This window comes from Mus caroli, chromosome 2, assembly GCF_900094665.2.
Source record: "Mus caroli chromosome 2, CAROLI_EIJ_v1.1, whole genome shotgun sequence".
Classification (NCBI taxonomy): domain Eukaryota; kingdom Metazoa; phylum Chordata; class Mammalia; order Rodentia; family Muridae; genus Mus; species Mus caroli.
In genome coordinates, this window is record NC_034571.1 from 49636281 (window position 1) to 49652326 (window position 16046).

At 37.7% G+C, this 16046-nt stretch overlaps 1 protein-coding gene across 4 annotated transcripts in view; it reads left to right on the forward strand.

Moving 5' to 3' along the window:
- The window catches only part of Galnt13 (polypeptide N-acetylgalactosaminyltransferase 13), a 617871-nt gene that overhangs the window by 32997 nt on the left and 568828 nt on the right, over positions 1 to 16046 (forward strand). For all 4 annotated transcript variants that reach the window (XM_021153165.2, XM_029474531.1, XM_029474530.1 and 1 more), the window contains exon 2: positions 9112 to 9181. The gene's annotated coding sequence lies outside the window, so the exon portion shown is untranslated. The remainder of the gene's footprint in view (positions 1 to 9111; positions 9182 to 16046) is intronic.

The following is a 16046-nucleotide window of genomic DNA, read 5'->3' on the forward strand; positions in this document are numbered from 1 at the left end:
GCTTTGGCAGGTCACAGAAGCTGTCAGCTTCTGTGGTGCACACTCTCACCTGTGCAGACTAAGTTCCTAAGTTCGGCGGAGTCCCGGATCCAAGATGGAGCTCCCTGCTACTGAGGAAGAGGGCTCCCATGCAGGGCGGACCACTGTACTCCAGCTGGGAGGGTGCCAGATGTCTGCAGCCCCAAAAGGGTGCTGCCTCAGTGGCTCTGTGGCTCCCGCCTGTCCCAGAAGCTGTCTGCCTCTGTGGTGAACACTCTCACCTGTGCAGACTAAGTTCTTTAGTTCGCTGGAGTCCAGGAACCAAACACTAAGTGTTTCTGATTGCCCTAGTAATTGACAAAACATTGGCTCAATATTTTAATTTTATAAATTACATTTATTTATTCATTTTATTAATTTGTATGTATGTTCACACACATGTACAGACCATAGCAAGAACATGGCAGACAGAGAAGTTCATGCAGAAATTAGTTTGTTTCATGATGTGGGTCTGGGCCTCAAAGTCAGGTGGTTAGGCAAAAGCTTTTACTCACTGAGCTATCTCACCAGCCCCCTGCTTAGCTACATTTGTTTATTTTATTTAACTCTTTCCCATTTCATATATGGGTACCATGTATCCTGGTAACAATCACTCTCACTTACCCATTACAACTTCTCTAGGACTCTCTGGACACACAACACTCTCCCAATTTAATTGTTTTGTTGTTATTGTTTGGTTTTTGTTTCTTTATTTTTGTTTTTGCCACTTTCCTTTTCCTACTCCTGTTTTTTCTCTTTTGTTGTAACACACCAAATCTAAGTAGCACTTTTAAACAGGCATTACCTGCCCCTAAAGAATGCGCAATCTACCAGTGACCACCTCCAAAGAAAAGTGACTCTCTCTATATTGGCAGATTTTAAACATTAATGTGCTCTTAGCCGTGTCTAAGGAGCCCTTCCCGTCTCCATGGTGTGATATTTAACTGTCTTGACCCTGTTCCAGTCTTGTGCAGGTAACTACTTCCATGATAGATCCAGAGGACAACACTTTGCCACCTAATTTCATGGCTAGTTTTAAAGTTATAATGAGTGTACTTGAACTCTGAGTACCTTTGCTACACTCAGCAGTTGATCTAGGCCCTTTGCTTTATGCTCTCTCTCTTATTGCATCTATAGAGACACTACATGCTTTTTTTTTGCCTACATCAAAGTATTTGTGTGTTTCCTAATAATAAGGAAATTCTGTACACACAGTCAAATCCCAATTATTAAAGCTAAGACATTTTGCATCATTGGTGTACTTTTTCGTCTCACAATATTTAGCTTCAATTAGAGAAGCATTTGTTTCTTCCCTTTAAATGTATTTTAATCTTAAACATTTCAACAGTTTTTAATTACTTTGGTGTTTGAAAGGTCGAGACAGATATTTTGGACAAAGTCCTTCAGTTGCGTTTTCTTGACGGTTCTTAATGACCAATTCAGTTTATGCGTTTTGGCATGCACATGCAAAGAAGTGTTGAGTGTTTCTTAAGTACATCCTGTGTATGTGCCCCATCATTGATGTTCTTGACAATTAGGTAAGAAAGTCTCTGCCAAGTTTTTCCATTGTACATGAAATCTTCCCTGTTATAATTAATAGCTAATTTGTGGGTAGATGCTTCCAGACTTCTGAAAGGTAACCCCTAGAAGAAACATAGGTGTTTTCTCCCCAGTATTATGTTTGCTTAATACTTGGTTTTATAAATCCTTCTTACCTCCATTTATTTAAGGGACATTCAACTGAGAGGAAGAGTTTGCTGTGTTCATTTATCATCCACTCATATGTTTTTTTAATTTTAATCTTTCAAATAATAATTATTTTTTGATTACCATGTGTTTTCCAGGTTTACCCTGTGTGATACTGCTGAAGCTAGTGGCTGTATTCTGTGGTTGCCCTCATGTCTTTTCTAAATTACTTATTCTCTGAACATTTCTGTTTCAATTGTCACCTTAAATTCCACATGTGTGGGTTTTTTGTTTGTTTGCTTGCTTTGTTTTGTTTCATATGGAAAACAATGTGAAAAAGGTCTCAAAGTCACACATTTCATTAGTATTTTTAAACCATAATTATACTAAGACCCAATTCTGGGATAGTGTAATGTGGGATTTCAGGCCTTTATATATTAAGATTTGTGAAAAATATGTTTGTATTTCTAAAGCTTTGCAGTATACCATAAAGTAGGCAAACGTTTTTGATCTTCCCTTTAGTATTCAGCATTCCCTTGGTCTAGTTCATTGAATTAAATTGAACTTTTTCCTTTATAATTATTATATGGCACATGCATCAAGATAGGAAAGCTGGTGATGGGAGGGAAGAAGCAACTCCTGTCTGTCCATGTCAGGTGTACCATGGCACATACCCTGCTCAAATAAAATATAAAAAACAGTGAAAATTTAAAATTATCAAATATGTATTGAAATGAATCACACTTCAAACCCACAGATGTTTAAAATATGTATACAGATTAAGCTAATGTTTGAGCACCTGAACTGGGGCGTGCTGTAAATGACAGTATTCTAAGGAGTTGTTTCTGTAAGTGATGCAAGCATACAAGGTTAAGGGAAGGCACAAACTCCAGCTGTAAATCACAGCGCACTAGTGGGTATTGGCAAGAAAGGACTTAAACCAGGGGCAAGGCTTTCCAACAGTGTTTGGAAAAATAGGAACTAGGTGAATATAGAAAATGTTTTACACAAGAGAAGCAGAGAGGGAAATGTATTGCATGTGCTCTGAGCCCAGCCTCACAAATATTTATTTTTAATTTACTTGTGAAGAATCTTGTTTTTAAACTTCTTATTCTTTATGAGTTACACATCATATATCCCATCCCTGTCCCTTCATATCCATGCTTTTCACTTGTAATCTCTCCCCAAATGAAAATGAGAAACAATACACACACACACACACACACACACACACACACACACACACACACACATCCAAAGTAACCAAGCAAAACAAATCATAGAAAACATCTCATTGTGGAAGATTTATTGTCACAATATTTCCCACAGTATACCCCTTTGTCAATACTTTTTTTCTCCTTGCAATAAATCACTGGTCTGGTTCAAGACCTCTACTACACCATCCATACTTGATCCTCACTGGGACTCCTCTTTGTTGTCCTGTTGTTGGCTGTGTCATGGAAACCGTGCACAAAAGGAACACAAAATGTCAACATTTTGAAAACCATAGATTCCATTTTCTTTATGGTTTAATTGTATGGCATTTTCTTTACAAGATTTGTTGATAATTTCTAGTCCCTCCTTCCCCCATATTGTGACTGTGTGAATAGGGCTGCAATGAACATGGGTAGTGAATGTTTCTTTAACAGACTGATGGCATTTCCACAGGAATAACATTGCTGTATAATTTGGTGGGTGTATTTTGAATTTTTTGTGTTCTATAGTAAGTATACTAATTGCCATTTCCGCCAAACTGGGTAGAGCTATCATTTTTCTGTATTCTTTCCGACATTCTTTCTTATAGTCTTTTTGATAACAGCTATACTTTCTAGAGTGAGTTAGTATCACTTGACTTTGATATGTATTTTTTCTGGTGACTTGTGATCTTGAATTATTTTTAACATATTTACGAATTTTCATAAATATTTGTTTAAACCTATCTGCACCTTGAGTTTTTAGAAATCTTTGTATATAGTGAGTATCAGCTTCTCACCTGATGTGCATTTTGCAGATATCTTTTTAAATCCTGTGTCTGCTGATTTTCCTTTGTTATGTAGAGGGTTTTAAGTTGCATGCTCTCTTATTTGTTTATTGTCACTTTTATTTTATTTATACCTTTGTGGTTTTTGTCCAACAAATACTTGCTCTTTTCAATGTGTTGACACATTTTTCTTCCTATCCGTTCTTCTGTTGCATTTGTACTTTCTAGTTTTACTTTTTAAAAAAATCGGTTCTTTTATTTATTTACATTTCAAATGTTATCTCCTTCCCAGTTTCCCCTCCAAAAAGCCCCTATTCCACCCCTTCCCACCTACTTCTATGAGTGTGCTCCCCCACCCACCCACGCACCCACCCACCCACTCCTGTCTCACTGCCCTAGCATTTCCCTGTGCTGGAGCATCAAGCCTTAACAGGACTAAGGGCTTCCCCTTCCATTGATGCCAGAAAAAGGCACCGTCTCCTACATATGCAGCTAGAGGCCTGGGTCCCTCCACGTATATTCTTTGGTTGGTGGTTTAGTCCCTGGGAGTTCTGGGGCATCTAGTTGGTTGATATTGTTGTTCTTCCTATGGGGTTGCAACCCCCTTCAGCTCCTTTAGTCATTTCCCTACCTCTTCCATTGGGGACCATGTGTTAGTCTGATCGTTGTCTGCAAGCATCCGAATCTGTATCAGTAAGGCTCTTATTGAAGAGCCTCTCCGGAGACATCAATATAAGACTCCTGTCAGTAAGTACTTCTTGGCATCAGAAATAGTGAATGGGTTTGGTGCCTGCATATGGGATACATCCCCAGGTAAGACAGTCTGTGGATGCTCTTTCCTTCAGTCTTTGCTCAACTCTTTGTCCCTGTATTTCCTTTAGAGAAGAACAATTCTGGGTTAAATTTTTGAGAAGGGTGGCTGGTCCCATCCCTCAACCTAGGACCATGCCTAATCTCTGGATATAGTCTCTACAGATTCTCTCTCCCGTTTGTTGTGTATTTCAGCTAATGTCAGCCTGGTTGAGTCCTGGGAGACTCGTTCTTGCCTGGCATCTGGAACTTTCTTGTGGCTACACACAGATCCCAATCCCCCATTGCTACACACCTGTGTTCAGATGCTGACACATTCCCCCCCACACCTCTCTCTCCACCAACACCTGATCCTGTCCCACCTTTTTTTCTCTCCCCCTCCTTTCTTCCTTCCAAGTTCCTCCTACCCTCTACCTTCCCTGATTATTTTGTTTTACCTTCTAAATAGAACTGAAGCATCCACACTTTGAACTTCCTTCCTTAGCTTCATTTGTTCTGTGAATTGTATCATGGGTATTCCAAGCTTTTTTCCTAATATCCACTTATCAGTGAGTAGATACTATGTGTGTTCTTTTGTGACCTTGTTAACTCACTCAGGATGATATTTTCTAGTTCTATCCATTTGCTTGTGAATTTCATGAAGTCATTGATTTTTAATGGCTGTGTAGTATTCCATTGTATAAATGTACTATAATTTCTGTATCCATTCCTCTGCTGAGGGACATCTGAGTTGTTTCCAGCTTCTGGCTATTATAAATAAGGCTGCTATGAACATAGTGGAGCATGTGTCCTTATTACATGTTGAAGCATCTTCTGAGTATATGCCCAGGAGTGGTAGAGCTGGGTCCTCAGGTAGTAAAATTTTCAATTTTCCGAGGAACTGTCAGGCTGATTTCCAGCATGGTTGTACGAGCTTGCAATCCCACCAGCAACGGAGGAGTGATCCACTTTCTCTATAACCTCTCCAGCATCTGCTCTCAACTGAGTTTTTGATTTTAGCCATTCTGACTGGTACAAAGTGGAATCTTAGAGTCTTTTTGATTTTCATTTCCCTGATGACTAAGAATGTTGAAGATTACTTTAGGTTCTTCTCTGCTATTCGAAATTCCTCAGTTTCAAGTCTTTGTTTAGCTCTGTACGCCATTTTTAATAGGATTATTTGGTTCTCTGCTGTTGTAAATTTCCAACGCAAATATGCCCCAGCAATAAAAACACAACTCAATTAATATGAATACATGGTAGGCGCCTAGACTGGGCAGATCTACAGCTATACTACCATCTTCTCTTATCTATGAAACCCCTTATAACTTGTGGTTTCTCCAGGCCATATGTTTTTTGCTCCACTTTTCTTCTTCTTCCTCCTTCTCTGCATCCTCTCTCTCCCAAACCTCCTTCTTCTGTAGCTCTACCTTCCACTCCACCTTCCCTTTATCTGCCCAATCATCAGCTCTCCTTTATTTTACAAATTAAGATGGGAAGCAGGGTTACAGGAAATCACCTGAGTGGTGACTCATTCCTGTTCACAATCCCTCACAGGAGAACTGAATTAACATCAAATATAATTAGCCCCAGGGCTATCCAAAACACTCTGCAGTCTACCTTCTTAAGTTCTTTATATATATTGGATATTAATAAGCCCTCTATGTGAAAGATCTTTACCAACTCTAGTTTTACTTTTAAGATTGTAGTTAATCTTTTTTTTTTTTTTTTTTTTTTTTTTTTTACTTTTTTTAATTAGGTATTTCTTCATTTACATTTCCAAAGCTATCCCAAAAGTCCCCCATACCTTCCCCCCACTTCCCTACCCACCCACTCCCACTTCTTGGCCATGGCATTCCCCTGTACTGAGGCATATAAAGTTTGCAAAACCGATGGGCCTCTCTTTCCAATGATGGCCGACTAGGCCATTTTCTGATACATATGCAGCTAGAAACAGGAGCTCTGGGGGGTACTGTTTAGTTCATATTGTTGTTCCACCTATAGGGTTGCAGACCCCTTTAGCTCCCTGGGTACTTTCTCTAACTCCTCCATTGGGGGTCCTGTGATCCATCCTATAGATGACTGTGAGCATCCACTTGACTTTTATAACATGGAGTTCTAGTTTCATTGTTTTGTGTGTGATGCTATTTTCTCATGACCAATTTTTGGACAAGTGGTGGTATCCCTAATTTGCCCCTTTGCTGTTTGATGTAAGGGCTTACTCCTAGGCTCGCTATTCTGTTCCATTAGCCTTTGTGTCATTTATGCTGTTTTGATTGGTGCAGCCTTGAGGTATTTTTGAAGTCATGTAGCATGATATGCCAAGGACCATCCTTGGCTTGGTAGGGGGTCCTGAAGAAGTGGTATTCAGAAAGGGTAAAAGAATTACTAGAAGTCAAGTGTGGTGTACATGCTGGCAACCTGTGTTCTACTCTAGGCAGCTTTCTGTCTAGATCTCTAAACAGCTCATCAAGATTGCTCAGTTCTTGCAGACCAAAGCCAAGTGTTTTATTTTTATTTATTTATTTATTTATTTATTTATTTATTATTTATTAATCTTTTTTTTTTTGAGATAGGGTTTCTCAGTATAGCCCTGGCAGTCCTGGAACTCACTTTGTAGACCAGGCTAGCCTGGAACTCAGAAATCTTCCTATTTCTGCCTCCTGAGTGCTGGGATTAAAGGAGTGCACTGCCACGCCCGGCCAAGTCTTTTATTTACATATCATTTCATTCATTTACTCCAGGTTCCCTTTTGATTATCCCACATATTAGCATTCCTTGATCCCAGCCCCTTGACTCACAGAGAGAAATAACAAGTATACTTTTAAAAAATATTATAAATGAATTCAGAGATTGCCTGCCTTTGTAAGGTCAAACAATTTATTTAGCTGGGTGGAATCTTGCCTTATGATTGCCACTCCCCAAAACTCTTTATCTCCTTCTGTAATATGTTTTTGACATCCAGGCTCATAATGCAGTTGCCTTTTTTTTAAAAGACTGTGAATACCCCTTATATAATTCATATTGCATCCTTATAGTTGTGGAGTTGAGAAATTACATTTTTTTTTTTAATTCATGTTTTCAGAGTTCTTTCCCACAGCCTTAAGAGCTATCCTGAAGGCCACATCATTCTACCATTTTGGTGATCCATCAGAAACACTCTATCTTCTACTTCTGCTGATGACTATGGAGTCATTAACCTTGGCAGGGAGAATAATTCCTGAAGGAGGAACATGAATATGACTATATATATATATATATATATATATATATATATATATATATATATATATATATTCTGTTAAGTTCTAAGAACTCTGAAAATGTAAAACCTAGTTTATTGAATATTTCTAGAAGGGTTAGTTGTGAGGCATTGATCACCTCCTACTAACCTGTCTAGTTGAGAAACCACATGATTTTTGTTTAACTCAGGCTCCCTTAATGTGCATTTACTTAGTAGGCACACTAATATAGTAATATGCTTTTTATTATAGCTTATTTTATTTAAAGTTTAACTGAAGACAAATTTACTTATTCTGTTAAGTTTTAAGAACTCTGAAAAAGAAATACCTTGTTTATTGAGTATTTCTAGGTTTATTCTTTTCATTTATCTTCAGTCCTGATGATTCTATATAGCTTTCCTCTTGTTGGTAAGCTATAAGTTAAGTGAAGCAAAATCATCTGTTCATGGGCCAGATAGAAACAAGTCCCATCCTGGTCTCTTTTCTATGCTCTAGAAAACAAAAGACCCCTTATATTATGACACATTTTATAAATGTCAGAGATTCCACTCCTCTTTGAAATTAACATTCCCCTAAAGAAGCTTGCTAATCATGGTAGTTATAACTACAGTGAGCTTGATCAGTCTGAAATAACACGGTTTTTTAAAGGCTTAATATAATTTTCATTAGTTTGTGGTTTGTTTCTTTTGAATAACTCTTTAACAAACATATACTCATTATAAAGCTTACGTAAATAGAAATATCTCTGGCTTCAATGTTATTGTGTCCTTTTAATAATAATCCTTTAAAACAAATTAATTAATACAGCCTGACTAAATCACTTTCTTCTTCGACTCATGTTGACATTGCAGAAAGCAGAAACCATCTGTGGGTGTATTTTTGTGAGGTGTGCAAGCATTTTTCTCAGTAAATGATTTCAGTTAGAATTGAAATGCAATTACAGCGTGAATTGGTGCAATTTTCTGGATAATTCAAGCAGAATTCACTTCTAATTCAGTTATTTTCATATTTAGACAAAAGTGCATTTAAAAATTTTGTGTGATTTAAATAACTACCTTAAACATCTACCTAAATTTTCTTAGAAGTGTACTATAGTTTTGAGTTGCTTTGATGTGATTTTATTAATATTTTGTATAAAAATTGTACTCAAAAGTTATTCTGGAGTTTGAGTGCTGTGTTCTTGTATTTTATAAGTATCTTTGACAGTTATTTAAAATGTTCACATATAGATGGAAATATTTCTGTTCACTAGCCTTCCTACTTGCTAGCTATATAACATGTCTTTTGCAAAAGTATTTCGTAGTATGAAATTATGTATTGCTTGTTTGTAGACCTTTACCATTTCTTTGGTGACATTGTCAATTTCTTATATTTTGCATTTTTATTCCTTCACAGACATATTTTTAGGAGTCTTTTGAAGATGGATATTTTCAAATCATTTTGAAACAGTCAAACACCATATACAGTAAGTGATCCGTAATTTTGTTTTTCAGTCACTTATAGTCACATGAAATTTTTGTCAGTCATTCAGAAAAAAGCATTTTTTTCTGTCAAGTTCTTGACATTTAGGATTAGAGAGAGAATGTGTATAAAGCTAGGAAATGGGGTATTTGTGAGTCTGAATTAAGTTGTACAGTTTCAAGTTTTCTAGTTACTGATTTCATTATTGTTGTAGTTATTCACTTATATCATTCTGATTTACTATGTCAGTGGCATGTTAATTAATTAATTAATTATTAATTTGCTTTCAATACATCCCCAACGCAGCTCCCGTTCCTTCTACTTCTCCCTGTCCCTGCTGCAACTCTCTTTTTGAGATCCACTCCTTCTGTTTCTCTTAAGAAAAGATCAGGCTTACCAGGGATACCTACTGAACACAGCATAACAAGATACAAGAAACCTTGGCATAAACCCTCATATCAAGGCAGGATGAGGCACCCCAGGAGCAGGAAAAGTTTCCATATATGTTATTCTTAACTTAGTTGACAGAATAAAGGGGGTGTTTAGTGATATTAGCCAGGTTCCAATATCTATTTTGTTAAAAAATATTCTATCTATCTATCTATCTATCTATCTATCTATCTATCTATCTATCTATCTATCTTGTACTTTATATATAAACATTACCTTTCATTCTTCTCCTTAATGGTTTGCTCAATGTTTCTTCAAAGTGATGACTTTAAGTTTTCAAAAAAGACATTTGTTTCCACCAATAGTTTCTGTGTAAGAGCCTGCATATTAAGAGTTCATCTGGAACCCAGATGCTCCTCAACAGAGGAATGGATACAGAAAATGTGGTACATTTACACAATGGAGTGCTACTCAGCTATTTAAAAGAATGAATTTATGAAATTCCTAGGCAAATGGATGGACCTGGAGGGCATCATCCTGAGTGAGGTAACTGAATCACAAAAGAACTCACATGCTATGTACTCACTGATATTAGCCCAGATACTTAGAATACCCAAGATATAAAATACAATTTGTGAAACACATGAAACTCAAGAAGAACGAAAACCAAAGTGTGGACACTTTGCCCTTTCTTAGAACTGGGAACAAAACACCCATGGAAGGAGTTACAGAGACAAAGTTTGGAGCTGAGACGAAAGGATGGGCCATCTAGAGACTGCCATATCCGGGAATCCATCCCACAATCAGCCTCCAAACACTGACACCATTGCATACACTAGCAAGATTTTGCTGAAAGGACCCTGATATAGCTGTCTCTTGTGAGACTATGCCGGGGCCTAACAAATACAGAAGTGGATGCTCACAGTCAGCTATTGGATAGATCACAGGGCCCCCAATGGAGGAGCTAAAGAAAGTACCCAAGGAGCTAAAGGGATCTGCAACCCTATAGGTGGAACAACATTATGAACTAACCAGTACCCTCCCAGAGCTTGTGTCTCTAGCTGCATATGTATCAGAAGATAGCCTATTTGGTCATCAGTGGAAAGGGAGGCCGATTGGTTGTGCAAACTTTATATGCCTCAGTACAAGGGAACGCCAGGTCCAAGAAATGGGAGTGGGTGGGTAGGGGGTTGGGGGAGGGGATATGGAGGGCTTGAAATGCAAATGAAGAAAATACCTAATTAAAAAAAAAGAGTTCATCATATTCTGATTGTGAATGGGAGTTTTGGATTTGTGTAAACAGAGGGCTGAAAATGGTTTTCCTGCTGTTGGTTTTTCACCTGTTGGTCTTATTTATTATGTCATTGTTTTTATTTATGTTGAGTGATGTTTCACTCTCAAATTAGACTGTTTTGAGGTATAATAAAAATGAAAGTTCATGAAAGAAAGTTAAAATTTTACTTGATAAAATAAAGTTAGAATATTGAAGTTCTCAAGTATTCATTCATTAAATCAGACAAACCTTACAGAACTTATGTTGGGGTATAGGCCAGAGGTAGGATACTTGCCTAACCTATGTAAGGTACAGCAAACAAAATAAATATTACAAGAGACTAACCATAACTGACTATTTTAATGTACGGTAGAGACTCTAGGGACCATAGCAATTACCTACTTAACTATCTGGTTTAGTTAAGGAGTATGATGTGAGTGACAGCTTTGGAGTAGGCTTTTGAAGAAAAAAAATAGGAATTTAATAGTGGGAGTGCTGATGTTTATGCATTTTTTCCTAATATAATTCTGTAAAAAATGAGGTATCATGAGTAGGTACTTTAGAATCTAGTTAATAGATTAAGAAAAATTGGCTTTAAATCTTGGATTCCTCATTTACTAGCTATTAGACAATGAAAAAAATCCATAATGTCATTTTTAATGAAGGTAAGAGCAATAACTGTGTCTTTCATGTTTAACTGATGTTTGCTATATAGACACATGGATGCTGGGTAGGTGCTAGGTGTTGTTTATTTAGTGCTCAGCTAGTTGGAATTTTCAATTCAAGTATATTTATTAATAAAACACCATAATTGATAATCACACAATATAAGGGATACAATACAGCTATTCAATGAACACTCTTCATTGAAATGATCAAATATATTGAATTTCAGTCTTTTTCATAAACAGCAAAATTTTCATTATAGCTTTGGTAGAAAACAAAAATCATCACGTATAGTGTGTGTGTGTGTGTGTGTGTGTTTGTGTTGTAAAATTCTGTGTTAGCTACCAACCTAAGGTAAAAAATAAGTTCATGAGCTCTTTTAGAGGTACAAGGTGACAATTTTGATGTGCTAATGGAACTAAAATTCTTATCTTGAGCAAGAAGTGAAAAATTTATAAAAACAAATAAAAAAATAGTTGGAATTTTAGGTTGCCAAAACTTTAGAGGAACAGTCAGTGGAGTGCTTTGTAACAAATTCATGGAAATAGGGTTACAGTCACAGGGAAACTATTAGGACTCTGTCGTGTACACTTCATTTTCAACAACACAGGTAGCCTGGGGAATAACATCAGGATTCTGATATGTCATATTTATTCTCATATTAGGGAAATGTGCAGTAGAAAGTTTGGCTCTTTCATTTCTGGGAGTGCAGATCAAGACTTTTATTCTTCTACTGCTTCTTTATGTCCTTAGCCTAAAAGCTAGATACTAAGATTCTATGGTAGACCTTGGTAGGTCAGTTTCTTGGCATGAAAAGACTATTCTTTCTGTCTTTCTGTCTCTCTGTCTCTGTCTGTTTGTCTGTCTCTCTCTGTCTGTCTGTCTCTTTCTGTCTCTCTGTCATTGTGTGAGGATCATAGAATTTATTTACAAAAATGTACATGGATCACCTGCTACAGAAACAGTAGTACAATGTTGCCATAGGATTTTTTGATTATTTTATTTATTTACATTTCAAATGTTGTCTCCTTTTCCAGTTTCCCCTCCTCAAGCCACCCTACAACCTCCCCTTTCCCCTCCTGGCTGTATGAGGGTGCTCCCCCACCTGCCCACCTAGTTATGCCTCAGTGCCCTTTCATTCCCCTACCCTGGGTCATTGAGCCTCCACATGACCAAGGGAGACCCCTCCCATTGATGTCCAATAAGGCAATCCTCTGCTACATATCCTGCTGGATCCATGGGTCCCCCCCACCTCCCATGTGTTCCCTTTGGTTGGTGGTTTAGTCCCTGGGAGCTTTGTGGGGATCTGGTTAGTTGATATTGTTGTTCTTCCTATGGGATTGCAAACCCCTTCAGCTTCTACAATCCTTACCCAATCTTCTCCATTGGGGACCCTGCACTCAGTTAGATGTTTCACTGTGTACATCTGCATCTGTATTGGTCAGGCTCTGACAAGCCTCTCAGGTGATAGCAATACCTGGCTCCTGTCAGTAAGCACTTCTTGACATCAGCAATAGTGTCTGGGTTTGGGGTCAGCTGGTGGGATGGATCCCTAGGTGAGGCAGTCTCTGGATGCCCTTTCCTTCAGTCTCTGGTACACTCTTTGTCCCTGCATTTCCTTTTGACAGGAAGAATTCTGTATTAATATTTCTGAGGAGGGTGTGTGGCCCCATCCCTCAACCAGGGGGCTGTGGCTATCCATTGAATATGGTCTCTACAGTTTCTATCTCCTCTTTGTTGGGTATTTCGTCTAATGTCCTCCCTGTTGGGTCCTGGGAACCTCTTGCCTCCCTGGCATCTGGGACCTTCTAGTGTCTACCCCCAGTTACCCATCCCCCACTGCTACACTATTCTCAAAGCCTGTAAAGTGTAGAGGTTCCTTAGTAATGAGCTTGTATTACTTAATCTGAAATAAATGTAATAACAATTGCCAAATATTAACTGCTGATAGGGCTGCTTAGGAACCAATTCCCTTGGAGATTATGATTTTTTGTAAAACAAACAAACCAAAACAACAAAACAACAACAACAACAACCCTTTGCGTGTAAGCAGCTTTTTTTTTTTTTTCTGAACTCAGAGGCTCCTCGTCTTGTTTCTATTTCACTTTTGCAAGTTAAAATGACTAACTTCACATCTTGTTTGCACTCCGCTTTGCTCTCAGTGTCATGGTGAGCAGTTTAGAATGAGGTTTGGAGGTTTTTCTCCTGACTCATCTTCCTGTTTTCATTGCCTTTAGCTGTGAGGTGTTCTCAGCACCATCTTATGACTGAATGATCATACTGAAGCTTCATTTTGGGAGATCAAATTTAGCTATTATTGACTCCAAGTATTTTACACTTGAAGCAAAATCAGCAATGCATTATTGGATATATTTTAAAAATGTATTTAAAAAGATTATTGTTCCAAATGTAGAAGAGCTTACTTTTATTTTTAATGTTCATTTGTCTCAACCAACACACATTTAAAAATTTTGAATTGTTATTTTACTTTTTAATGTTTATGAATATGCATGCCTGATGCATGTGGAAGTCAGAAGAGGGCAACAGATTTTCTAGAAGTGGAGTCACAGATGGTTGTGAGATGCCATTTGGGGACTGGGAATTAGACCCAGGTTCTCTGGAGAAAAATTTTTGTTCTTAACTGTTCGTCCCCCTCTCTTGGCCCTTGGAGAGGAGATCTACTCTATTCACGCTCTTGGTTTGAACCTGAATGACTTTTAAAATGTTGTACTTTTATTTTCCTGATTTGGTCTCTGGAAAGCAAATCTAAGGGTTTTGCTTAGCAATTATATTTTATTTAATTCAATTAATACTTAGGGGATGTTCCTTAATGATACAGTAAACAGTGGTAGAAATAGGAGGAAGAAAGAAGAATTACTCTCAAAGAAATGTGGTTATCAGATTGTAGAAAGAGTATATGGTCACTTTTAAATGAAACTATTAAACATGTCATAAACATGTGTCAAACAATTAAACTTAAGCATCCATTTCAAGTCTGTACGAAACTGTAATGGTATGAATAAGAAAAAATAGAACATGATGAGGAGGTCCTAGGAAACATATCTAATGCTGGGCTTTTGTTCCAAGATTTTGTCATTTGTGTTTGGCCTAGATCTGGATGGAGGTAGGACATGATATCAGGCTAGTCAAAGAAGTGGCCTAGCAAATGTCAGAAGTGAAGGGGGCATCACCATGCACAGTTCATGACAAGCTATGTGGTGCACAGAGTGAGTTTACCAAGTAAAGCAAACAGGTAGATTGGGATCAAAGGTTAGAGTCACAGTGGTAAACAATCAACATATTAAACACATGTGATAGGCAATTTAAAGGAGAGGAGGGAGAGTATTTTCTGGACTCTAATCTGGTGAACAAAATTTTCCTTTTCTTTCAATAAAACTTTGGCACTGTCTTCACAATAAGTTTTGGTTGAAATTTGGTAGACAAGAGGATCAAGTGTCAGTATCTCAAGACAAACTCATGAGATTTAAAAGATGATATTAGGACCTGAGGTCATAGTCATGGGAATGGAGAAGGATGATGTGGTAGCTGAGATCTGGAAGGGAATATAGTCAGAGAGGAGTTGGGATTTATCAAGAACAAGGCTTGCTTTAAATGCTCCTGACCTCCTTGCTATTCTGTCCAAAAGGATACTGAGACAAACATTAGTTAAACAACTTGTCTGGGTTATCAAGTATAAATATAGCACATCTAACACTGGAGCCCCTTGCTCCTGGGACTGCAGTTTGCTTCTCTGCTACTCGTGTTCAAGAAATAATTCATGTTTCCAGGGTGACTGGACTAGAAAGCGAGTTGCTAACAGCCTTTTGCCTATTTTCCAGACATTGTCCCTTCTTTAAACAGGTCCTCAGATACGGAGAAAAATCTTTTGACCTTTAGGGAGAAAGTTCCCTTATGGTGAGTGATGAGTCTCTGGTACACATTAACTTGTAGGCTAGCAGCAGGAACAGTGTAATTTATGATATTACTCAATTATAAATTAGAATAGTAAATATGTCAACTTAGTGTGATTTATCATCCTTCCTTAGCAGAGCTCAAAACGAAACAAGGCTAGAGTGTTAAATTGAAGATTTAATACCTTGGGTTCATGAAAGCCCAATATATCAGACTTAGTTTACTTATCATGCTGACCAATAATTTTGACAAGGAGAACTAGAGGTTCAGCACAGGGAGTATCACTTTTTTTTTTCTGTTCTGGTCAAATCACACTGTTGAAGAAAAGGGCTCAGGTTCTGTGCTGAGTTTTTTTAATTAATTAATTAATTAATTAATTTTTAAATTCCATATTTTATTTTATTCCTCCACACCCTCACCCTGTCCACCCTCCTACTGTTCTACTTCTTTTTTCATTTTTTTATTAAATATTTTCTTCATTTACATTTCAAATGTTTTATTGAAAGTCCCCTATCTGCCCCCCCCCACCTCGCGCCTGCTCCCCTACCCACCCACTCCCACTTCTTGGCCCTGGTGTTCCCCTGTACTGGGGCATATAAAGTTTGCAAGACCAAGGGGCCTCTCTTCC